The 24,696-nt window shown below is 40.4% G+C and overlaps 1 long non-coding RNA gene and 1 pseudogene across 2 annotated transcripts; both read right to left on the bottom strand.

The window, feature by feature from the left end:
* Positions 1 to 1,528: 1,528 nt before the first annotated feature.
* Positions 1,529 to 3,054, bottom strand: LOC100340676 (pepsin F pseudogene; annotated as a pseudogene).
* A 1,021-nt stretch (positions 3,055 to 4,075) lies between these two features.
* Positions 4,076 to 24,692, bottom strand: LOC149127112 (uncharacterized). Of its 2 annotated transcripts, none has more exons than XR_016232695.1 (3): positions 24,552 to 24,692; positions 23,952 to 24,022; positions 4,076 to 4,813 (listed from the first exon to the last, which is right to left on the bottom strand). It is a non-coding gene; the product is annotated as an uncharacterized LOC149127112 (long non-coding RNA). The 2 variants fall into 2 exon arrangements; XR_016232696.1 differs by lacking the exon at positions 4,076 to 4,813 and adding an exon at positions 11,272 to 11,464.
* Positions 24,693 to 24,696: the final 4 nt, after the last annotated feature.

Here is a 24,696-nt window from a genome sequence, read left to right on the forward strand (position 1 = left end):
TTCATAACCTAGGATGAATTATCTTTCAAGGGGCCTTCAGTAGTGATGCCAGTGACACATGTGAAAAGGAGACTCCATCCACCCCAGGTAGCTTTCTGGAGCTCTGGGAGACCAGCTCACAATGAAGCCTAGTCTTCTGTTGCCTTTGCTGCCTAAATGTAGTAATAAACCTGCTTCTTGGATTTTGTGCTAAGTTCTGTCTCACCAGCCTCAGACATGGCAAAAAATTCATTTTGAACTGGCTCCCCAGTAGCAGAAATCAAATATTTCAGTGTAAATCTAATAAAACATGTTCAGAGGTCCTTATAAAGTTCACAGAAAATATATATTATGAAAAAACTATGTAGGAATTAATTTTAGTTTCACTGAAATAAATTTTTCTTTTAATGCCATTTTTATGAACATTTTGAAGAGCACATATATGCATATACAAGTAGACTTCAAAATATTCATGGAAAGTGGAATTAAGAATAAAATATAAACTTTATATCTGAACATAATTTCCATCAACTTTGAAACAGTTCTGTAAACTACATCAGCTTTCCATAAATTTTTTGAGCTTTATTTATTTATTTGAAAGGTTAGTTAGAGAGGAATGACAGAGAGAGAGACAAATCTCCCATCTGCTGGTTCTCTTTTCAAGTGACTGGAATGATGGGGAATAAGTCAAGCCAAAGTCAGGGGCCAGGAACTTCATCTAGGTCTCCCATATGGGTGACCTTGGGAGCACTTGGGCAGTCTTCTGCTGCTTTCCCAGGCACATTAGCAGGGATCTGGATCAGAAGTGGAGCAGTTGGGCATCAAAAACTGACATTCATATGGGATGCTGGCTTCACAAGCAGCTCCTTAACCACTGGACTAGCACCGGCCTCTACTTTTTTTTTCTTTTTAATTTAGAGATAAAAAGAAGTCATGAATCAAATAGGGACTATAAGGTAGATAGATGCCTATTAAGTTTCCATTGAAACTCTCATAAGGCTGTATTTCACCAATGAGCAGGATCGTTGTGGTGGAGAAACTCTCTGGTGAAACTTTCCCAGGCAGTTTTTCCTGAAATAATACTAATCTTCTCAAAACATTCTCATAATACGCAGATATTATCATTCTTTAGCCCTCTAGAAAGTCAGTAAACAAAATGCCTTGAGCAAACCAAAGCACATTGCCATGACCTTTTCTTTCACAATCTGCTTTGACTGGACCATTTCCATCTCTTAATAGTCATTGCTTTGATAGTGCTCTATCTTTAAGATCATACTGAAAAGGTTATGGTTCATCTTCTGTTGCTATTGAAAAAATAAATACTTTTGGATCTTGATCCCACTTGTTAAAAATGTCCATTGAGGGGCAGGCGCTGTAGCACAGTGGGTTAAAGCCCTGTCCTGAAGTGCCAGCATGCCATATGGGCACCAGTTCTAGTCCCAGCTGCTCCCTTTCTGGTCTAGCTCCCTACTGTGGCCTGGGATAGTAGCAGAAGATGGCCCAAGTCCTGACTTTTTTTTTTTTTTTTTTTTGAAAATGAGATCCTTTATTCTTGCCTGGGGAGTAGGGCTTGACAGAGGTGCCAGACACAGCTGGGGCAGCCCCCTGGGCAGGAGCCCCCACCCACTGGCTGGCATCTGGGTTTGGGGTGGGCCTCACTGTCTGTTGGCAGAGTCCGGCATTCACACTGTAGGGGCCAGGCCGATCCTGTTTTTGGCCCCGTCGAACATGGAGAAGTAGAGCTGCAGGAAGACGTCTCCCAGCACCCACACCTCATAGGGCTCAGGCTCATGGGTGGTGCTCTCGTCAAAGTTGCGAGGCATGAGTAGCAGCCAAGCTCTTGTGGATGTAGGCACTGGCTGGCATGGGATAGTCCATGCCATCGATGGTGAAGATGATGTCAGGCAGGGTGCTGATGGCATCACGGTTGATGACATACTCGCCAGAATGGGGGTGCTGGGCGTTGATGATCTTCTGAATGTTGAGGACAGGGTTCCACGGGCCAATCAGCAAAGAGATCCCCATGTTGATGATGCCCTGGCAGCTGCCGTCACAAGCAATGGCCTCCCCATTCATGGAGATTCTGTCCATGGCCAGCTGCCAGTAGAGAGGTTTGGACATGAACACCCAGTGAAGGTCCCCGCTGTAGTAGGAGGGGTCCACACCGCCGAGCATCATCATGCTGCCTTTCTCTTCCTTGCTGTTCAAGTAGAAGGCAAAGAGGTTCTGAGGAATGAGGGCCTGCGCCCACAGGTTGTCTAAGACAGCGGTGATGCCCTCAAAGCTAAGGCTAGGGTAGCTCAGGCCCAAGATGCCATAGAAGACTGCATACTCCATGAACTTGCCAGGCTCCTGCAGGCTCACGCCAAAGGCCTGGGCTAGTCCACAAGGCCCGCAATCTGAACGGTGTGGTAGGCAAGAAATCCTAACATCCTCCCAGAGCCATAGACGATGTTAATGGGCTGGCCCGAGACCAGGAAGGTGGAGGACAGCAGAGGGTTGAAGGTGCTGTGTTTACTGCAGGCCGGGCTACAGCAGTAGATGGAGGGCACCCACAAGTCAGCAACTTGGGCCAGGCACAAGAAGAAGCCCCTGGCTCCTGGCTTCAGATTGGCAAAGCTCCAGCCGTTGCTGCCATCTGGGGAGTGAACTAGCAGATGGAAGACCTCTCTGTCTCTACCTCTCTCTGTGACTGTCTTTCAAATAAACAACATAAATCTTTAAAAAAATTTCCATTGAAAACTCCTGTCTCATCTACTGCTGATCTGGACTTAGCAGTTTTAAAACTCATCCAGTAGAAAGCTTGCTGACACTATGTAAACTGAAGTAACTAGGATGTCTATGCTGTTGACTGTTGTTTCTGCTGTTAATCATTGGCTCTCTTTGATTAGGCCACCCACAGATAAACATTTTCCTTACAAATTGATGTGGTCCAGTGTCTGCCACTGTGAACTTTATCTTTGACATTGTCTTGTCCCTTCTTAAAAGGAGCCATCTACTTATGAACTATTGATTTCTTTGGGATGTTGTTCCCATAAACTTTATGATTTCACCATTCTTCCCCCTAACCTTCATCACTAATTAGATGTTTGATCTTGCTTCAATTCTGGCAAAATTCATGTTGTCTGATGGAGACTTTGTCAAGTTGATGTCCTATCCTTCTCAGTGCCTCATAGCAGATCCTGTTCAAGTGTGTTACAACAAGCTGTTGGTACAAGTTTATTTGGGTAAAAAGTTTGAAATCCATGCATAGATTTTTCATAATATATATTTTCCATCAATATTTTGAAGAGCTCTCATATATGTTGCTATACTTTATAATGAAAATAGTTTTCTCTCTGCTTATACTTATTTTGTTCCATTAGAATAATGGAAAAACACAAATAAGTACCAAACTTTTAATCTATAGTTTCACAGAGGGTTTCAAACATGAAACCAGATACCACAAAATGTATTCATTTTATTTATTTACAAAATATTTAATTAATTAATTAGTTAATTAACTGATCTGAAAGGCAGAGAGAACGTCAGGGAATTTCCATCCACTAGTTGACTCCTTAAATGACCACAACAGCTAGGTCTGAGCCAGGCTGATGCCTGGAGCCCAGAACTTCAACTGGGTCTCACATGGATGACAGGGTCCCAAGTACTTGTATCATCTTCTGCTGCCTTCCCAGGCACATTAGTAGGAAGCTGGACCAAAAACAGAGAAATTAGAACTTGAACCAGCTATCTGATATGAGATACCAGAATCGCAAGCACTGACTTAACCCACTGTACCACCATGTAAGTCCCTCTACTCATTTTAAAATAATATATACCAAAATAGCACATTGTTACAGAGTTTCAACATATTATTCACAATAATTCTAAAACATGTGCAGGAATCATAATTTACCTAACAGTAATAGGTCCACATAACAAAATGGCAATCGCTAGATCTTGTTCCATTTTTCTCACATATATTTGCAAAGGAAATACAAGAAGTCAAAGATATTGGAAGATTTTGAAGCCTGCACATTTTCCAAAATGCTCAAAAAAAAAAAAAACATGAAGAACAAACAGAAAACTTTCTTCATGATAAAAGAAAGAAAGGCAAAATATCACAATTTTCTGTTAGTAGAAAAGAAAAGAAATACCACATTTGAGATCATTGTTTTTCACTTTGACATGATCAGCCTTGCAACAACAAAATCATCTTGAAGAACAAGCTTCTAGGACAAGGCTTCAGAAAAGATGACAGACTACTTTTCTTCTATTTCTTCCTTTTAAATGTGACTACTGTCTGTCATGGAGACTAGTTGGAGGCCTCAGGTTTGGATGAATGGCATTACAGTGAGTTTCCTGGTATCTGTTTTGTCTCCTCTATGTCACAGGAGGGGTTGCAAACCAGAAATGCAAAACTATCTTTCTCCTCCTCCACACCAGGCAGCAACAACTGGCATCTTCTCAGCTGGTCCTGGCAGTACTAGTAGGCTTATTGTTTCCCAATCCTCTACCCAGGAGGACAAATTCCAAGACCAGGAGGCACCTTGCCCTTCCTTTACCAGATGAAAGTGAACAAGGACTGGCACCCTCCATCCATCATTGCAACTATGGCAGCAGTCCAGATGTTACAGGCTGGGCAGATCTTACAGGGCAACTGCCTGCTGAAACAGAAAAGTTAGGAATGGAACTGGCAATAAAGATGCCAGTTCCAATGCCCTTGTCCCATATTGGAGGCTCTGGTTTTGAATCACAGTTCTTCTCCTGATTCCTGCTTTCTGATAATGTATACCGGGGGAGCAGTGGGTGATGGCACAACGGTTGTATTCCTGCCACATCTATGGCAGACCTGATTGAGGAAAAATAAGCAAAGGAATTAAATAAAGAAATGGGTTGTATCAAAGGTAATTCCCAAAAGAAGTTCATTTAACTTATTGCATAAAATATTGTGTTATTGATGTTTTTGGAGAAATCTCAAGGATTTTCTGTTTCAGTATGCAAATAATCATTTAAAAACCATCATTACATTTGCTTCTCCTTTTATGCCTGATATAATTTTTTGACAGGCAGTGTTAGTGAGAGATATATTGATCTTCTAGCTCTAATCAACATGCATGATCTAGATTAGATCTTCTAATCTTCTAGCTCATATTTTTTTAATTCTACTTAAGATATTTTTTTCTGTAATGTGATGTCTACTTCTATCTGTCATTATAATTATTATTCATCTTGAATGCTTTTTCCAAAATAAGAAATTTAACATGATATTTCTGAAATAGGTATTTGGTAAAGATACATCAAAATGCTAGAGCCAAAATAGAAACTTAAATAAGTCTAAGTAATGTAGATGACAGTAACTTGAACTCTTAAAACATTCTGAAACCTAAATGTATTCCTTAGTCACTCGTCTGAAAGTATTGCCAAGAGACCTCAGAAACATGCCATCTAGGCACACCTGCCTAAAGGAACATTTGCCTCTCTGTTGAATGGACAGGCTGGAAGGGCAGAGCCAAACCTCTGACCCAGCGATTGTGGGAGCCTTGTGTGCTGAGACTGTGGGGACTTGGTGGCTACATGAGAGTGTGCAGGTGTAGCTGGGTCTCTGGGTGTGCTTCCATATGCTCAGAGCACGTTGGTTGCCTCTGGAGGGTCATTGCAGCTGGAACAGTGCTCAGGGTGAGAGCTGCAAAGATCATTTGTGTGGTTTACATGGTGGCACTGATGAGTGTTGAACCTACTTTGGGCTAATTCCAGTCATTACTCAACTTGGAGGAGAGGAGGTTAGCAGGTGATCACATCAACAAAGGTGACCATCCCCACCCCCTTCTGTTAACAAGAGCTCTACAATGCCAGACTTGGGGGGGCTCCATGAATATTCACCCCACCATGGAGCACTGATAAAATACAACATCCTTCATGATGAAAATCAAGCAAATTGGTTATAGAAGGAACATTCCACAACATAATCAAGGCAATTTATGACAAAACCAGGGCCAGAATCCTATTGAATGGAATAAACTAGAAGCATTTCCCCTTAGATTCCAAATGAGACAAAGATGCCCATTCTCACCATTGCTATTTAATATAATCCTTGAAGTTTTAGCCAGATACATTAGGCAAGAAAATGAAATCAAAGAGATACAAATTAGAAAGGAGGACATCAAACTATCTCTATTTGCAGATGACATGATTCCATACATAGGGGATTGAAAAGATTCCACTAAGAGACTATTGGAAATTAAAAAGATTGTGGTAAATTGCCAGGATATAAAATCAACACAGAAAAATCAATGGCCTTTGTATACACAGACAATGCCATGGCTGAGAAAAAACTTTTAAGATCAATCCCATTCACAAGCACTCCAAAAAGAATTAAATGCCTTGGAATAAATTTAACCAAGGATGTCAAATATCTCTGCAATGAAAATTACAAAACATTAAAGATAGAAATTGAAGAAGACAAAAAATGAAAATTTTCCAGTTCATGGATTGGAAGTATCAATATCATCAAAATGTACATAATACCAAAAGCAATTTACAGATTCAATTCAAACCCAATCAAAATACCAATGACATTCTTATATCTAGAAAAACTGATGCTAAATTCTTATGGAAACACAAGAGAACCTAAATAGCTAAAGCAATCTTATACAAAAACAAAGCTGGAGGCATCACAACACCAGATTTCATGACATACTACAGGGTAGTTATCAAAACTGTACGGTAGTGGCACAAAAACACATGTGTAGCCCAAAGGAACAGAATAGAAACTCCAGAAATCAATCCAAGCATCTACAACCAACTTATATTTGACAAACAAGCTAAAATGATCCTTGGAGCAAGGGTAATCTCTTTACAAATGGTGCTGGGAAAACTGGATCTCCACATACAGAAGTATGAAGCAAGTCCCCTACCTTACACAAAAATCCACTTAAAATGGATCAAAGACCTAAATCTAAGACCCAATACCACCAAATTACTAAAGAACATTGGGGAAACTGCAAGACAGTAGTATAGGCAGACTTCTTGGAAAAGACTCCAGAAGCACTGGCATTCAAAGCCAAAATTGACAAATAGGATTCATCAAGCTGAGAAGCTTATGTATTGCAAAAGAAACACTCAGCAAAATGAAGAAACAACCAACAGAATGGGAGACAATATTTGCAAGCTACGCAATTGTTTAAGGATTAATATCCAGAATCTATAAAGAGCTCAAGACAAGAAATTCAACAACAACAAAACAAACAATCTCGTTAAGAAGTAGGCAAAGGACTTGAATAGGCATTTTTCAAGAAAGGAAATTCAGATTACCAACAGACACTTGAAAAAATGCTCAGGATCTTTAGCCATCAGGGAAATGGGAAATTTCATTTTGTTGCCCATCCAAAACTGTGGAGCTACTTCATTGTGAATTATAAGAAATGCAGCAGAAGGAGCTATCATGAAAAATAATTTATTTGCAGCAAATAAGGAAACCACAGGAAATAATTTCAAGTTGTAAAGGAGCAAGGAAAATGGATATCTCTAATTTTAGGGGAAAATAATATGTCGGGGGAGTTCTTGCCATCACAAGTGGGGTGCATGTCAGAAACACGCTACAACATAGATTGTATATTATGGAAACAAGGTTTAATTTCCTCCTGGAGTGGAGATATTAGTATTAAAATGAAGCAATGTGTGAACTTTGAATGCACTGTCACATCTGAATCGGCATTACATTTACAGTAGGGTTTAGAAAAGACCAGGCATCTCTTCCTTTTATGTGACTGAAAACCAGAAAGACAACTTTGGAGAATAGCAGATGCTTTTAGGCTCTTTAAAATAAAAATGAGGCAAAATAAAGATTTGTGAACTGCTCCAGGCATTTGTTATTGACAAATCCCTCCTCTAGTTTTACCCTGCTCCTCATTCTTGAGGGGCAGAGAATAAAGTTCCATCTTCTGTATTTATACTTCCTGCTGAGTGTAAGCACCATCCTAGGAACCAATAGAGGAGCCAATATTTTTCCAGGTAATCTAAGATAGGTTCATGGGTCAAGATATTGCCCTAAATTGATGTTGATGTCATTTTATAGTGATCACAACATTTACTACTGCTCCTTTGGATTCATTTCATCTTAGGCCACCACTTCACTTGATGAACTCTGCTGGCCTGAGATTTGACTTCGAGTTCATTGATGACAATACAGTTGATAAAAAGGGTAATAATGCTAAGAAAGATGATATAGTAAAGGATGCTCCACAATAATGAGAACATGGCCAGTTGGATTGGCAAATGACTCCCATTCTCTCCTTAGGCCCTGTCTTTACTTCATCAACCATGCAATAACTTGACCTTGAATTTTAAAAGTATAAATATTTTTGAGTTTTCACAGCATTATATATTAAAAATGATAATGCTGCCATAACTCTGGGTGTTCACTCTGTGCACATTATGGTGATCATTTCATGCACACTATCTTGTTCAACTTTCACAGCCACCAGTGTAAGCCATCTAATGCCTTTGTATTATATTTAAAATAAAAGCCATGCAGTTTGAGCTATAAAAAATATATATTGCCCCTGAACTACTTCTATCCTTGTATAACAACCATCTGAAACTTCATAGCCTAGATGGGTTTTGTCACAAACTGTAGCAGACAATTCAATATGCATGGCCCAAAGATCAAAAGAAGAAGGAGAGTAATCAGGGGTCCAAGAATGGAAGAAACCAAGTCATACTGAGTAGGGTTTATTTGTTTCCATTCAAGTTTGTTCTGTGAGATTTGTCCAGCTCTTTTCTATTAGTCAGGTGTCTCTATAGAGCTGATTGTACATTGTTTCATTGTCCTTTTTGATCTACAAAGAAAGGTTTGTAATACAGACAGTAGATATAGGCATAACCATCAAGAGGTACTTTTATCCCTTAGAAGCTGTGGGCATAACAGTAAAAAAATCAACGTGCCAATTTTTTCCCAGTAAAGTCACCCAGATTTTTTTTTTTTTTTACAGGCAGAGTGGACAGTGAGAGAGAGAGAGACAGAGAGAGAGAAAGGTCTTCCTTTTTTGCCATTGGTTCATCCAATGGCTGCCACGGCCGGCGCTCCACGCTGATTCAATGGCAGGAGCCAGGTGCTTCTCCTGGTCTCCCATGGGGTGCAGGGCCCAAGAACTTGGGCCATCTTCCACTGCACTCCCAGGCCATAGCAGAGAGCTGGCCTGGAAGAGGGGCAACGGGACAGAATCCGGCACCCTGACCGGGACTAGAACCTGGTGTGCCGGCGCCGCAAGGCGGAGGATTAGCCTATTGAGCCGCGGCGCCAGCTGTCACCCAGATTTAAGTTGCTCTGGCCAGATACCAGTAGGGAATACAGGAGGCCTAGTGTGTACATTGTTTCTTTGGCAACAAACACACTGCTCAGTTATTTTTTCATGTTTTGTTTTAATGCATGAGGTGCTTAGGACCTTGGTCAACATAAATATATTGGCCGGCACTGTGGCTCACTAGGCTAATCCTCCACCTGCGGCACCGGCATCCTAGGTTCTAGTCCTGGTTGCTCCTCTTCTAGCTCAGCTCTCTGCTGTGGCCCGGGAGGGCAGTGGAGGATGGCCCAAGTGCTTGGGCCCCTGCACCCACATGGGAGACCAGGAAGAAGTACCTGGCTCCTGGCTTCTGATCGGTGCAGCGCCGGCCATGGTGGCCATTAGGGGAGTGAACCAACGGAATGAAGACCTTTCTCCCTCTCTCTCACTGTCTAACTCTGCCTGTCAAAAAAAAAAAAAAAACATAAATATATGTCTAATGGGTAGAATCATGAACACTCTTAAGGAGTGTCCACACTGTTTGGGGAATAAAATTCCCATTGTTGGTTAATCATTTAACTCTTAACCTCTGGAGAACACTTATAACCCTTACTAGTGGCAAGGTAAGGGTGAGGGTATGCTGGTGTAAACTTACAGGTGGCTGCACTCATTATATTGGGGGGAGGGGCAGGGTATGCTGGTAGGGAGGAAATTATTGGCAATAGAGGAAACTCTCCTGACACAGCAGTCACCTTGCAGCTGTGTCTGCGAGGTTAGTTCCTCTTGTCGTCTCTGATTCTCCTCTTCGATGACCTCTACATGCACCACAGCTAGTTCCTTGGGGGAAGTGGTTCACTTCCGGCCATTTAAGAATCTCTGGCTTGTGTTTAATATATTTACTGTTGCTGTTTAAAGTCTTTTTTTTTAATGGCTTCATGTGTGTACATAACAGAAAAAGCATACCTAAAATCAGTGCACAGTTTAATATTTTTCCTCCTTGCATTTCTAACCCTCTGCTTAATGCAATTATTTTGTCTTTTGATCTGAGGTAGCCAATGCTAGTCCTTTGGCTTCTGTGAATGCAGGACCACTACTGCATAGCCTGTGTTCTTCTGTCTGAATATAAACACAAACCATATTTCTTTTTCTGTATTGGGTAATGATTTAATCTGGGGCATTATCTAGCTAGAGTAAACTTATTCAATCACCTCTGGGTAAGCAAAGGTAATGGGACAAATGGGTTCAGGGAGTAGGGTAGCTGGCTTTAAGATAAGACAGGAGTTTAAGGAGATCTGAGGGCAGTCTAGCAACATAGCTTAGTGTTGTAGTATTTTCTTTGGGGACAACCAAATATGTCTTTTAATTCTTAGAAGAGTATAGACCTGCTGGAGAGGGATTCACAGTGTCATGTTGGCTAACTCTCAGCTTCTTTGCTTCTTAGACTGAGATAAAAGGTAGTTACAGTCCTCAAACACAGGGAGTCATCCTTTTGCCATAGTCTTCAACTTCTCTGAGAAGTAGGCTATCATTCTTTTTAAAGGCCCTAACGTCTGGATCAATATCCCCTACAATTCCCTGTCTTTCATGAACACAAAGGTCCACTGATTAGTTAAAGTCTGACAAATCTAGGACAGATGCTTCCATAAGCAAACTTTTAAGCTTATTGAAAATTTGGTCACTTAGCTCGTCCATGTCCATTTAAGAGATCCGGTTCTGGACCCTAAAGTCTATTATAGAGTGGTTTAGTGTTCAGTCCATAATAAGGATCCCGATGTGGTAAAAGCCAGCCATCCCCAAGAATCCTCTCCCTTGAGGAAGACTGTGCTGTTCTTGTGCAACAATGAAAACCAAGTATTTTAGAGTTTTCCAGGTATTTGTGCCTCACTTTAGATACTTTATGCCCCTTGTTGGCTAGGAAGCTTAACATTGGCTACAGTTTCTTATCAGGGACTTTTTTTTAAAGACCTTCTGTCTCCAAACTCTTATTTTTTTTAATTTTTTTATTTATTTGACAGGTAGAGTTATAGACTGTGAGAGACAGAGGCAGAGAGAAAGGTCTTCCTTCCATTGGTTTACTCCCGAAATGGCCACTACGACTGGCGCTGCACCGATCTGAAGCCAGGAGCCAGGTGCTTCCTCCTGGTCTTCCATGCAGGTGCAGGGGCCCAAGTACTTGGGTCATCCTCCACTGCCCTCCCAGGGCAAAGCAGAGAGCTGGACTGGAAGAGGAACAACCAGAATTAGAACCCGGTGCCCATATGGGATGCTGGCGCTGCAGGCGGAGGATCAACCAAGTGAGCCATGGCACCGGCCCCATATCAGGGACTTTTTTAGTAGGGCTGGGTATGAGGATGTCATCCACATCTTATAATACAATGCTCTGTTTCAGTCTTAATTTTCTTAAAACTTTATTCAGAATTTCCCTGAAAATAGTGTGTGGAGTGGTGTTCTTTAATGCTTTGGGTAAGATAATCAAGCAATACTATTGCTTTTGGTTGAGTATGGGTCCTCTAATTCAAAAGAAAATATATCCTAGGATTCAGAATCCAAGAGTATGCAGAGCAAACAATGCATCTTTTAAATACCACACTGTATAAAATTTGTTCTCCCAGGAGATATTAACTAATAGGATGGAAGGATTAGGTACTATAGGATGTATGTCTCAGACTGGGTTGCTGAAAGCCATAAGATTTTGTACAAACGTGCATTTTCCTATTCTTTGCTTTTTGACAGGTGGCATGGTAATATTACACAGGGATCTGCATGGCTTGATCAATCCCTGGTCTAAGTGCCTATTTATTAAAGGAACGATTCCTCGTATGGCTTCAAGGGTTGCTGCTTTACCTGTGGTCAAAATTCTGTTTCAATTTTGCTTTTACCTGCATGGCATGGCTATTTATCCTACTTGGCCACATGCCCACATTTCTTGGTTAACTTGGTTTCCAACACCTGGAGGAATCTCTTCTTTCTTAGGCACTGGTATATTTTGCAATAATTCCTTGGATTCAAACCTTCAACTTCTAGGGACTTGGAGCTCTCTCAGTTTTTTTCCTAGTTTACTGAGATTCCAAACTTAGATAATATGACTCTCCTTAGAAGGGGAACAGGGCATTCTGGTATACACAGAAAGCACCATTTCAGCATTTTTGACCCTGTGTTACAGACCAAAGTTTAGAAACCTCTTAGTCTATCCTTATTTTTTTTTGAGATACTGCTTTTATATTACATTCTTTATAAGAAAGATCTCCCTTAACAGTGTTTAGCCCAAGTGTATGGGTCCAATATCCAGCAGCAGCTAAGGTTACCTGGGGATCCTCAGAGGAGACAAGAATCTGGTAGCCTGGTGCCACCAAGGAAGCCTCATACCCATCACATATTATCTTTAGTTGAAGAGAGCTATCTTGACTTTATCTTGCCTGATTCCATCTGTCGAGTGGGGGATAATCTGGGCAGTCTCCTTTCCAAGGACCTTCTGGTGTACAACAAAAGCATTGATTAACCCCCACTTTTACTGGCAGTCTGGGGGCCCTTGGTGGGGGCTGGGGTCACTCACCTATAGTCTTCTTGTTCCTCTGGTTACCTCAAGCTGACTAGAGTGCCACAGGTAACAGGTGGCTTATCTCTATATTTTTGGCATTTTAGTTATGATTTTTTATTTACTTATTTATTTTAAAGTCAGAGAATGAGAAAGAGAAAGAGAGAAAGAGAGAACTTCATCTTCTGATTCACTCTCCCAAATGGTCAAAAGAGAAAGACTGGCCAAAACCGGGAACTAGGAACTCCATCTGGGTCTCCTATATGGTTGGCAGGAACCTTAGAACTTGGGCCAATATCCACTGCCTTCTCAAGCACATTAGCAGGAAGCTGGACCAGAAGTAGAGCACCCAAGACTCAAAATGTCACTCCAACATGGGATGCTGGCATTCCAAGCAGTGGCTTAACCATCTCCATCTATCCTTTTGTCTTTTCCCCCCTTCTTCTGCCATATCTGAGCTGTTAGTCTAAAGAAAGCCTGCACTAACAAAGAAGAGTTAGTGTCAGGGCCTACTGACAATTTTTGAAACCTTCTATGAATTCCTGGGGCACTTTAAGCTATGAAATAAGTATTACGAATCACTATATGGCCCTGGGTCTTGGAGTTTCAATCAGTATATCTCCTAAGAGAGTCTCACAATCTTTGGAAGAAGGCAGAGGGATTTCTATCAAGTCCCTTTAGATCTTTCTTAAATTAGACCAATTAATAGATAGCTAACTCATTAGTTGCATAGCTCTCAAGAGGATACTCCCAAAATATCCTGACTTTTCATGGTAACTTAGGTCACTGAGAACCCACTTTAGATTCTGTCCCCAGCATTGCTCACTCAGTTGTGTGTTTCATTCTGGATCATACTGATAACCCTATAGCTGTAAACAGAACTACTGCCTTCTTCAGCAGTAGGTAGGGTGTTGGCAAGTTTTGGAAATCTGCTCAAGTGAAGTTCTGAGTGGGAAAAATTCCCTTGAGAGCAAGTTGATAACTGTCTCCAGGTTTGCTCTCAGTCTTCCAGTGTGTGCCTTCCATTAGTATAAGTCAGAAGTGAAATAGGAAACGTACATTTATGAGCACACATTCTCCATCAGGTACTTGGCCTAAAGGATAAATCATGGTGCTGGCACTGTGCCTGCAGTGCCAGCATCCCCTGTGGGTGCCGGTTAGAGTCCTGGCTGCTCCACTTCTGATTCAGCTCTCAGCTGTGGCCTGGGAAAGCAGTGGAAGATGGTCCAAGTCCTGTATCCATGTGAAGGACCCAGAGGAGGCTCCTGGCTCCTGGCTTCTGATCTGCCCAGCTCCAGCCTTAGCTGACATTTGGGTAGTGAATCAGTGGATGGAAGACCACTCTCTTTCTGCCTCTCCTTCTCTCTCTGTGTAACTCTGACTTTCAAATAAATAAATAAAGCTTTAAAAAAAAGTATGAGTCCTAGGTTTATGGCAGGTTATTAGTCTAGCCAAGCTATGTTTTGTTTAAAAAAATTCCAACTGTGTTGTGGTCTTGAAAATTCATGTTCCTTCCCTTTTTTGTGACTCCACAAGGACTGTATAACCTTCCTCTTCACGTTTCATTTCCTCTGTGACTGAACAACCCTAAAAGAGAGAGAGCTAGGGACAGGCTCCAAATTACTCTTACTGGGCCTGGTAAGATTTTCTTGAACTCCTTTCAGCAGAATGAGGATAAGGTCAGAGGCCAAATCCACTCATGGGTTGGGCAGAGGCCAAGAAGAGAGTTCCTCATGTCAGAAACTCAAGTCCTGGATTTACAGAGTGAAAGAGATGAGATTGAACAAGGAGACTGGGGGGTGTCCTGAAAGAGAGGAGCAGCAGACTGAAGTAAACCTCTGAAAAAAATGCATGGGAATGTGAATCCCATAAGGAAGGTCCAGGGTCCCATCAAAGGGCAATAGTAGAAAAGGCAAAGAAGCAAGGACAGTTAGGTGCCAGAAAGCCAGTCTGACAGTAAGGGCTCTGAAGTGGAAGTTGGGCATCTTTGACAAGATTTGTAACCACCTAGTTACTCTGGAGGGACTCAAACATTATGCAACTTTTATTTACAAACTGACTGCAGAGGGGACTCAAACACATCTCTCTCTCTCGCTCTCTCTCTCTTTCTCTCTCTCCTTCTCTCTCTGTATCTCTGCCTTTCAAATAAATACATAAAAATCTTTTAAAAAAGCAGTTAGACTTAACAGAAATTAGGGATAAAGAACACTGGGAAAATTAATAATAAAGAAGAATATAGTTGGAGAACATTCCAAACAAATAGGCATACACACGTAAACCAAACTGTAACATATTGAACCATGGATGCTCTTTTAGAGGAAACTAAGATAATGATAAAGCTTCAGGATCATGGTTCAAGCACTGTAAATTAAAAATTTATGGCAGAATGGGGCCAGCGCTGTGGTGCAGTGGGTTCATGCCCTGGCCTGAAGTGCCAGCATCCCAAATGGGTGCCAGTTCAAGACCTGGCTGCTCCACTTCTGATCCAGCTCTCTGCATTGGCCTGAGAAAGTAGTAGAAGATGGCCCAAGTCCTTGGGCCCCTGCACCTGTGTGGGAGACCCAGAAGAAGCTCCTGGCTCCTGGCTTTGGATCAGTGCAGCTACAGCTATTGCAGCCATCTGGGGAGTGAACCAGCAGATGGAAGACCTCTCTCTCTCTCTGCCTCTCCTCTCTTTGTGTAACTCTGAATTTCAAATAAATAAATAAATCTTTCAAAAAAAAAGACTTATGGGGGTATTTTTAAAAGCATGATATTCTATGGTTACAGTTTGCTTCATCTTGCAATTTAAAGGAGGAGGAAAGACTGTGCAATAATGACTGTAATGACAATAATTTAATCAAATAACTATGGATTGGTTAATATATGATGAGCATTGATATGCAAACCATCATCTAAATTGATGCTAATACCGACTACTCTGAAAAACTTTGTCTATAGCAGGAGAGATAATTGAGAATATTGAACACTTCTAAAAGGAACAGGTCTGAGTTTAGCAATTAGCAGGAAATTCACAGAAGCAGCTTGAAGGCTCCAGCATTAGGGAGGCAGAGAGAAGAGTACAGTCATGGAAGTCACCCATAGCATCTGACCTACTTTGTGCTTTTGTCCTGGGCTCAGTCGTGGTGCCTTTGAAGATCTTTGTTGCTCATCATGACACATGCCCTTGGGTTACCCAAAGGAAAAAAAAAAAACTTGGATGCACAAAATGCAGAAGTAATAATGCTGACCCTAACTTTCCCCATTCCCCATACATATGACCATTTTTCCCAGTATCAGGAATTGAAACAGGTTTGTTCTGTGGCTGAATTTCACCAGCATTTTCTTTTTTGTAATATTTATTGTATTTATTTGAAAGACAGAGTGGCACAAAGAAGGGACAGGAAAGAGAGAGCAAGAGATATATCTGCTGGTTCACTCCCCAAATATCTATGGTGGCCATGGCTGGGCCAGGATGAAGCCAGAAGCCAGGAACTCCAACTGGGTCTCCCAAGTGGATAGCTGAGGCCCAAGTACCTGGACCACCTTCAACTGCTTTCTCAGGCTTATTAGCAGGGAACCTGATCAGACAGTACACAGAAGGCAGCTTAGCACACTGCGCATGATGATGGCCACTCAGCACCATTTTCATTCACTCATTGAGAGGGAAAAATATTGCTGTACCATCCAAAGGAGATCTTGGGCTTTGTGGGAGTGGTGAGCTCTCTACGACAATTTTTTTTCCTTTTTTGATATTATGAAACAATATAAAAACAGTGCAGGGAGGAGTACAGACATTCTTTACACAGAGTCTGTTTGTAACACTCTTTGAAGAGTGGAGGCCTGAGTGCCCTTCCCATATCTCAACCAGTCAATACTCCCTGTGAATGCACTGGCCCTGCCCCAGTCGACTCTATCTCAGACATTTCATAGTAAGCAACACGTCAGTCCTTGTCCTCTGAGATGAAGTCTGGACACCTAAGTACATCATGGAATGCCCCCTGTTTGTCTCCAAGTGTCAGGATTTCTACTGCTGTAGCTTTTTTCTCATTCACTCTCAGACTTCTCGCTTTCAAGTGCCATAGCCAAGAAAGTCACTATCTGGGAGAGCACTGACCTGAGGGCAGTGGGACATAGCTTTGGGTATGTGTGTCAGGTTAAACACAATAAGGAGATGAAACAGAAGATACTCATTGCTCACAGGTTCCAGAGAGATTAGATGTGCTAACAGGAGGCTGATGGAAAGTCAGGAGGTGGCAGGGAGCTCCCCCAGCAGGTGCAGTGGAGGTAAAGATTAGAGGGTAAGGGAGAAAGAGAATCTAGGAGACTGAATTTTTAATAAGGTCTATGGGCATTCACCCTTGGCTTTCCCAGGGTTTAGAGTGGCTAACTGAAAGAAGACATGCACAAAGGGGGAACTTACTTACATGATTCTCATGCTGACCATTAGGTTTTATCGTGGTCATTGGCTATGGGGTGTGTGGGGTTTGGGGTCAGTGAGACGCAGGTCAAGCCAGTTATATTACAAACAACCACACAAGCAGGGGATGTTTCAACTAGGCCAAAGGTTATGGGGCACATCTGAGTTTCCAAAAATTATATCAGGCTTAAAAATGAATGCTGAGGCAACAACTATGCTAAAAAAAAATTATGAACTTATCTGCAGTTACTCAATAGCACCAAACAATGGCATGCTCCCTGCCTGCAATGTGCTGCTTCTCATCTTCTTTACATCATGCCTTTGTGGAGTGCCTAACCAGCTTTTATTTTTCTGTGTAATGGTTGCTTATTTTTTTAATAACAGGTAAGAATAATTATTTCCTTCTTTTTTTGCAACCACACAAACTGGCATAAACTTCTATCATTGTAAATAACATTTTATCGTATTTATTTACACATAAGGCACACATTTTAGCCTCATTGACTCAGACAAGCTAGAAACCCAAGTCTTCAATTTGTTTAAATCAAGATAAATAGTCCCTGGCTCTACCCTTTTAAGGGATTTAATATACTCATCATCATCAGAGTTGTTAAACCACTCTTATTCTTGCTGAAATGTTAGTTTATTCACATCATCATAGTTGATCCAAGTACACTAATGCTGCTGCTTTTTTTGCACATTTCAGATAAAACTACATGGATAAAGTTTCTTAGTATGAGTGGGAACCAAGGGTCTAATACTGAGCTCCAGTGGAAGCATCACATGGTCATGGAGAGTCTCATTTGTCTCGGAGATCTCCACCACCTGAGCTCCTCTCTACACAAAGGCACATTTCATTTAAGCTTTTGTTTAGGGCTTCACGAAAAAAGAGAATGCTGTCTTTTATATCCAGTACAGAATTTTCTGAGATAACATAAATAAATAAAGATAATAGAGATGGATGATAGGTCAGATAGATGATAAACAGATAGATAGATGATAAAAGGGCCCTGCAACCTGGTTGGAAAAGTGCAAAAGGAAAAGAACATAAAAGTCACATACAGTTAATATCCTAATTAATTGATCCCCAGTCTCTGTGACAGCACAACTGAGTTTTTCTTCATCACTTTATCTCAGAGGCCAGAACACTCCCTGGATTGGCAGGTCCTTCTTAGATATTGGGTAAGTGCATTAAAATTATGATCTCCAGGCTCAAATGTAGGCCCCTTGAAGACAGCAGCCATGTATGCTAATATATCATGAGGGCTTAGTTCATGCATGTTAATTGGATGAAGGAGATGCCACATAAGCCCCTTGAAGACAGCAGCTATCTATATATGCTAATGTCATAAGGGTGTGTGTGTGTGTGTATGTGTGCATGACCATATTTTCTGGATAAAAGAACATTTATGGAACATGTAAGTGTATGTACAAAAACAACATCCTATTGTTAACAATAAGTTTGTCTATATAGTACCTAAAAATAGTTTCTACATTTGCACAAGAGAAAAAAACTACAAACAAAAGGAGACAGAATGGACTGTAAAAACTTCCTGGTTCTTGTTCAATCATATAATGTCTCAGACAAACTATTTGCCCTCCATGTATATTCATTCTTTATCTACAAAATGAGAATATCCATAAGCTTCATCCAATCACATAAGTAAAGATCCAACTAGGTATAATGTATATGAAAGAGCATCTAGAAACCATGTAAAACCATGTAAATGTAAAACTAGTATTTTAAGCTCACTGTCAAAGTAACATTCACTTGACCCATAAGAAGTACTTTGTGGGAGTATGATTTCAAAGGCCCTGTATTATCACTATGAAGAATTTGGTATTATTTAATGATGCAAAGTTAAGAGAAATAGGCTGAAAAAGAAAATCCATGGGCTCAATCCAAACACTACATGAAGGCAGTTGCAAAGCTGGAGAAGAGAGGGCAGGGATTTGTTTTAATGTTTCCCTTCTTGAAAATCAGAACTTTACATAGACCTATTAAAGGAGGAATATAAGGAAGAGAGATGTGAACAGATACTATGTAACTGGAAAGAGACAGATTTGAATTAATGTTTCCAAGAGGGTAATGCCATTACCACAAAAACGAGGTTGAACTACTCACCATTCAAAAGCTGATATTTGAGATACTAATGCAAAAAAAAAAAAAAAATAGGTTTACTCAAGAGGATAGAAACCTGGGGAGATAGAAGACATAATTTTTACCAAGATCATTTCAAATTCTCAGGAAAGCTTTTAAAAGAAAAAAGAAAGGGGACATGGAGGTGAAGTCATGAGTAGGGGAATCAAAGATAGGGCCAGCTGCGTGTTGGCCTCTGGCCAGGTGTTAAGGTGCTGGTTGGTGTCACAGGGATTCTTCAAGCCTACAGTCACAAATTCAGTCCTCTGATCATGCTTTTTGGGGAAGGCCAGTTTACTATGTAACTTGAGTTGGATTTCTCAAGGCCTCTTTCTGGAATTCTCAAGTAAGCATTATTTATCAGTTAGGTTAAACACACTCTGGTTGCAAAAACTACAGTTAACTCTTGTTCAGCAAAATGGAGTCACTTGAGCTACTGTTACAAATTCCCCACTGTGAATCCTTCATCCCATTTCTATGAACTATGGGGTACAGATTTCATTCTGCTTACTTCCTGCTGAATGCAATCAAAGAGAAGAGGATCTGGGAATGAAAGGCACTGCCATGGTGACGTGATTGATTAGTTCCTTTTATAGGAGAGAGATGTTCAAACACATTTATTTGGCTGCTAGTTTAGATGTTTGTCTGTAAAATTTTTTGCAGACACAGTAGAATAGCCTTAAATCCTAAATAAGTTCCAATTACTTACTAGGAGTGTTAATCTTATTTTTACTAACACTTGTTTTTACCCAGAATGAGGTATACTGATATAAGTGCAGGAGAAAGAACTGGCCACTATATAGACATCATCTTCGTTTACTATAATGTAGTCTAAGGCTTCACTGTTATCTAAACACAAATATTGAGTCAATATCCCCAATCTTAACCATTTTCTTCCATGTACAAAGAGGTCAGAGGACCATTTTAGCCCTCCACTGTGGATGCTATGTACAGATTCCAGCTTTGGATGTGAAAATACCAAGCTTTGTATCTAGTAATTATCTCTCTTTTGAAATGTCAGCCCTCTGTAAGGTTTGTAACTCTGAAAGAGTTCTTTGAGAAAGTTACTATCATGCAATCATGTATATGAACTCTTCCTTCATAATCCCTTAGCTTTATCTGTTTTTGTTTAGGGCTGACATTAGTGACTCCATCTTAATTATGGTATGGTAACTTTCATATTCCTCTGTTGTAATCAAGACTTTTTGCTGAAGACATCACTGATAAATGATCATCTTGGAATGATGATGATCAACCTGTTCTGGTTGTTGTCCTGATCTAGTTCTACTTCTGGCCAGATATGAGTAATAACTAGGAGTCAGTGTCAAAAACTCCTTTGGCCATAGTTGAGTAACAAAAAGATTTTAGAAGAAATGGTTCTTAGGCATTTCTACCTGGAGTCCATGGTTAAATTTAATTTTGTCTTACAGGCAAGAGTCATCTCAAAGGACTAGGTCAGCATTATTTTGCTGGAAGTTTTACTTCTGTAGAACTTTGAGAGACAAAAGGCTTAAAACTCAAAAAGTAGAAAATAAAACCAACAAGAATATAATAAACCAAGTTTGCATCTTGAAAACAATTAACACAGGTATTATCTAACAGCAGGAATTTTATAGTTTGAGATTTGACTATCTGTATAAATGAAGACATTTACCATTTAGTAATCTCAGATTTAGAAAATTCTCAATGTTAGGAATCCCAGTTTTAAATGTTTTTCAACTACAGTATTTAATCTATTGAATTTTATGGCTTACTAAGAAGTAACAATTTCATTTATTTACTGTAAGATGGGGAACCTTCACACCAGGAATTCAGTGATTATGTTTAGATATGCCCTGTTTCTGATCCAGCGTCCTGCTAATACATAGCCTGGGAGGCAGCAGAAGATAACCCAAGTGCTTTAGTCTCTGCCTTTTGCTCAGCATAATGGAGTCAATTGAGTTACTATTTCAATGAGACAATAATTGGTTCATCTTTTAACAACTTTGTGATTTTAAAAATAACAACTATATGTCATTTCAGTGAGGAATTCTTTAGAAAGATTTTGTTGTTTTTATTTCTCTGAATATCCACACTATGCTCACTATCCTCGCTATCTTAGTAGTATTCAATGTATTAAAAGTATCAGCTAATTTACAAAAAAAAATCATTGCAGACATAAAAATTGGTGAAGTCTAAGTGAAATCAGTGATATTTATAGAAGATATGAAAACTTCAATATGCTCATGGAAAAATGTCTTCAAAAATAAGTCTATTTTGGTTTAAAAATGTTTTTAAATTCACGTATATTGCCTTTTTTTTTTTTTTTTTTGATGGGCAGAGTGGACAGTGAGAGAGAGAGACAGAGAGAAAGGGCTTCCTTTGCTGTTGGTTCACCCTCCAAAGGCCGCCGCGGCCAGCGCGCTGTGGTCGGCACACCGTGCTGATCCGAAGCCAGGAGCCAGGTGCTTCTCCTGGTCTCCCATGGGGTGCAGGGCCCAAGCACTTGGGCCATCCTCCACTGGCCTGGAAGAGGAGCAACCAGGACAGAATCCAGCACCCCAACCGGGACTAGAACCCAGTGTGCCGGCGCCGCAGGCAGAGGATTACCAATTGAGCCGCGGCGCCGGCGTATATTGCTTTAATAATAAGCATTTTTCATGAATGTTTTTGAAGAACCCTTGTGTGTATATATTTCATCTTTTTGCACCAAAATAACCTTATCTTTTAATTTCATTTTCCAAAGTCTTCTTAAAGTACCCTGTGTAACTAGAAACTTCTAAGATTTAACACTGAAACCAACAAACAATAAAACAATCCAAGAAAGAATTATTTTTGCTATAAATGCAAACAATAACTAGGCTTAAGATATTTTAAGGTTTGAAGAAGTACAATACAAAGAGGAGCCAGAAGATGCACTCAAAGCCAGAACAGGTTTATTTAGATATAGCCCTGAGAGGGGCTCCCTACCACAGTGCTCATGGCAGGGAGGAGCTCCAACAGGCTGAGGTTTATCTAGTTAGGGCAGTCAGGGGTCCTGAGCCAGTTTGCCAGAGCTTTTCAGACTCATGGCTGTAGGCTAATGGCTGAGATGTGTTGTGAGGAGGAATGCAGGGGATTGGAAGTTTCTCAGCAGAGCAGGAATGGGGACTCACTCTCAATCATGCCAACAAGGAACCGGACAGTGGTGGGAATCTGCCTTTCATTCTTGCTCCATCAAATGCAGCAGTAGAGGATAACCCATTTACCATGGTATCAAAGAAAATTAAATATATACAAATAAAATTAACAAGAAATATGGAAAATCATTATGAAGAAACTTTAGAACACCTTGGAACATATCAAAGTGGGCCTGAACAAAAGGAAACACTTTACTGGCTAGGATGACTGCCTGTTATGAATTTTTATTTCTCCTAAAGTTAATTTAAAAATGCCATGTCTCACTTCGTTAATCCTCTGCCAGCACTTCTGGCATCCAATATTGGTGCCTGATTCTAGTCCCAGTTGCTCCTCTTCCAGTCCAGCTCTCTGCTATGGAGGATGGCCCAGGTACTTGGGTGCCTACACCTGCATGGGAGACCAGGAAGAAGCACCTGGCTCCTGGCTTCGGATCAGCATACCTCTGGCCGTGGCAGCCATTTGGGGGGTAAACCAATAGAAGGAAGACCTTTCTCTCTGTCTCTCTCTCTCATTGTCTAACTCTATCTGTCAAATAAAAAAAAAAAGTAACACAATTCTAACACTTTCCATTCTCTTAATGAAGCAAAATATTTTTATTCTACACTTAACATAGAAAATGAAACATTTAAATATAGTCAGGAAGACACAGGGGGAAAATGGAATTATAGGAAAAGCAGGGCCATAGAGGAGATCAAAACACAAAATACATGGTACGTTAGCATGAATAGATAAACAGGTCAGCAAATGGAAGTGAGGACATAGAAACAGTACCAAATACATACGGAAGTTTAGTATATAATAAAGAATTTCATCATTGGAACAATGGTAGAATTTTTAATAATATTATAAAAACTGGGTAGAAATTTGGCAGTTTGGAATGCCCATACAAACATTAAATATAAGAATAAACCTCAAATGGATCTGGAATCCAAATGTAAAAAATGAAGTTACATAGATATTAGAATAAAACATGGTGATTTTTTTATCTCAGTTTAGGGAAAGGTTTTCTATGACTAAAAATCAGGCAATGAAAGAAAATATTATAAATTTAACTTCAGAAAAACAAAACTTCTTTGCAGACTAAAATTCCAATATCAAAGTCAAAAGATAACTAACAAGCTGGCAGAAAATACTTATAATGTGTAGCATGGGAAAAGAGATAATATTCCTAATATACAAATAACCAAAAACCTAATAGAAAAATTTATCAAAAAAGACAACTCACACTCAAAATATTTAAAACTGGCTCATAAATATATAAAATATGCTCAATCTCATATATATAGAAATTGGCATCAAGACAATTTTAGTTTATCATTTTTCATGATTCAAATTTGATTGTGATAATACATTCTGTAGACAAAGAACATAGGAAAATCCTTAGTTCTGTATATTACTGGTGAAAATGAAAACACATATAACTTTGTTGAAGGAGAATTTGGCACAATTTTATGAAACTACACATGTACCTACATTTGATTCTGCAGTTCCACATGTAAGGATGTAAGGATTCATCTGTATAACGGTCTTCATTACACCATTGTCTGTAATTTCAAAATGTAGAAACAAACTGAATGTCCAAAGTAGAACACCTGAATAAATAACGCTAAATACATACAGAGGACTATTAATAGTCCTCCCCCTCCCCCTCCCCCTCTCCCTCTCTCCCTCCATCCCTCTATTTCTATCTCTATAACTCTGCCTAAAAGAAAGAAATACCCAAAGTGGTTGCCAGCTGAGCACATCCACTCCCCACATGCACCTGAGCCTCACTCCCCTGCATGCACCAAGCACCAGGACACTCCTAGATTTTACTATGTGCAACACCACATGCAGCAGATGCCATGACATTGCCAAGATTTACATAAAAGGGCCATGGAAATGGACAGTACTAAAACTCTGTCCCAAAATTTGCTGCCTCTGAATATTCAGTCAAACACCATTCTATATACCATCCTCTATTCTATACAAGGATGACCCCAACTTCCACTGGGGCAGCTCTCCCTCATGGGGTTTCCCACACCCTGAATACATTTTTCTTTGCCTTTAAATAAATTTTGCTTCTCTGCTCACCTGTCTCCGCCTCCTCCTTAAATTCTTTCATGTGTGGAGACAGGACCATGAAGGAAGCCAAGCTGGGGGTCTCTCCCACAACAGACAGAGCCAAACAAACAGCACGCTTAGTCATCCCAGGTAAACACAGGCCAAAACGATGTGT

The sequence above is a fragment of the Oryctolagus cuniculus genome, chromosome 4 (genome assembly GCF_051225735.1).
Source record: "Oryctolagus cuniculus isolate XC-2025 breed Fujian yellow rabbit chromosome 4, ASM5122573v1, whole genome shotgun sequence".
NCBI lineage: Eukaryota > Metazoa > Chordata > Mammalia > Lagomorpha > Leporidae > Oryctolagus > Oryctolagus cuniculus.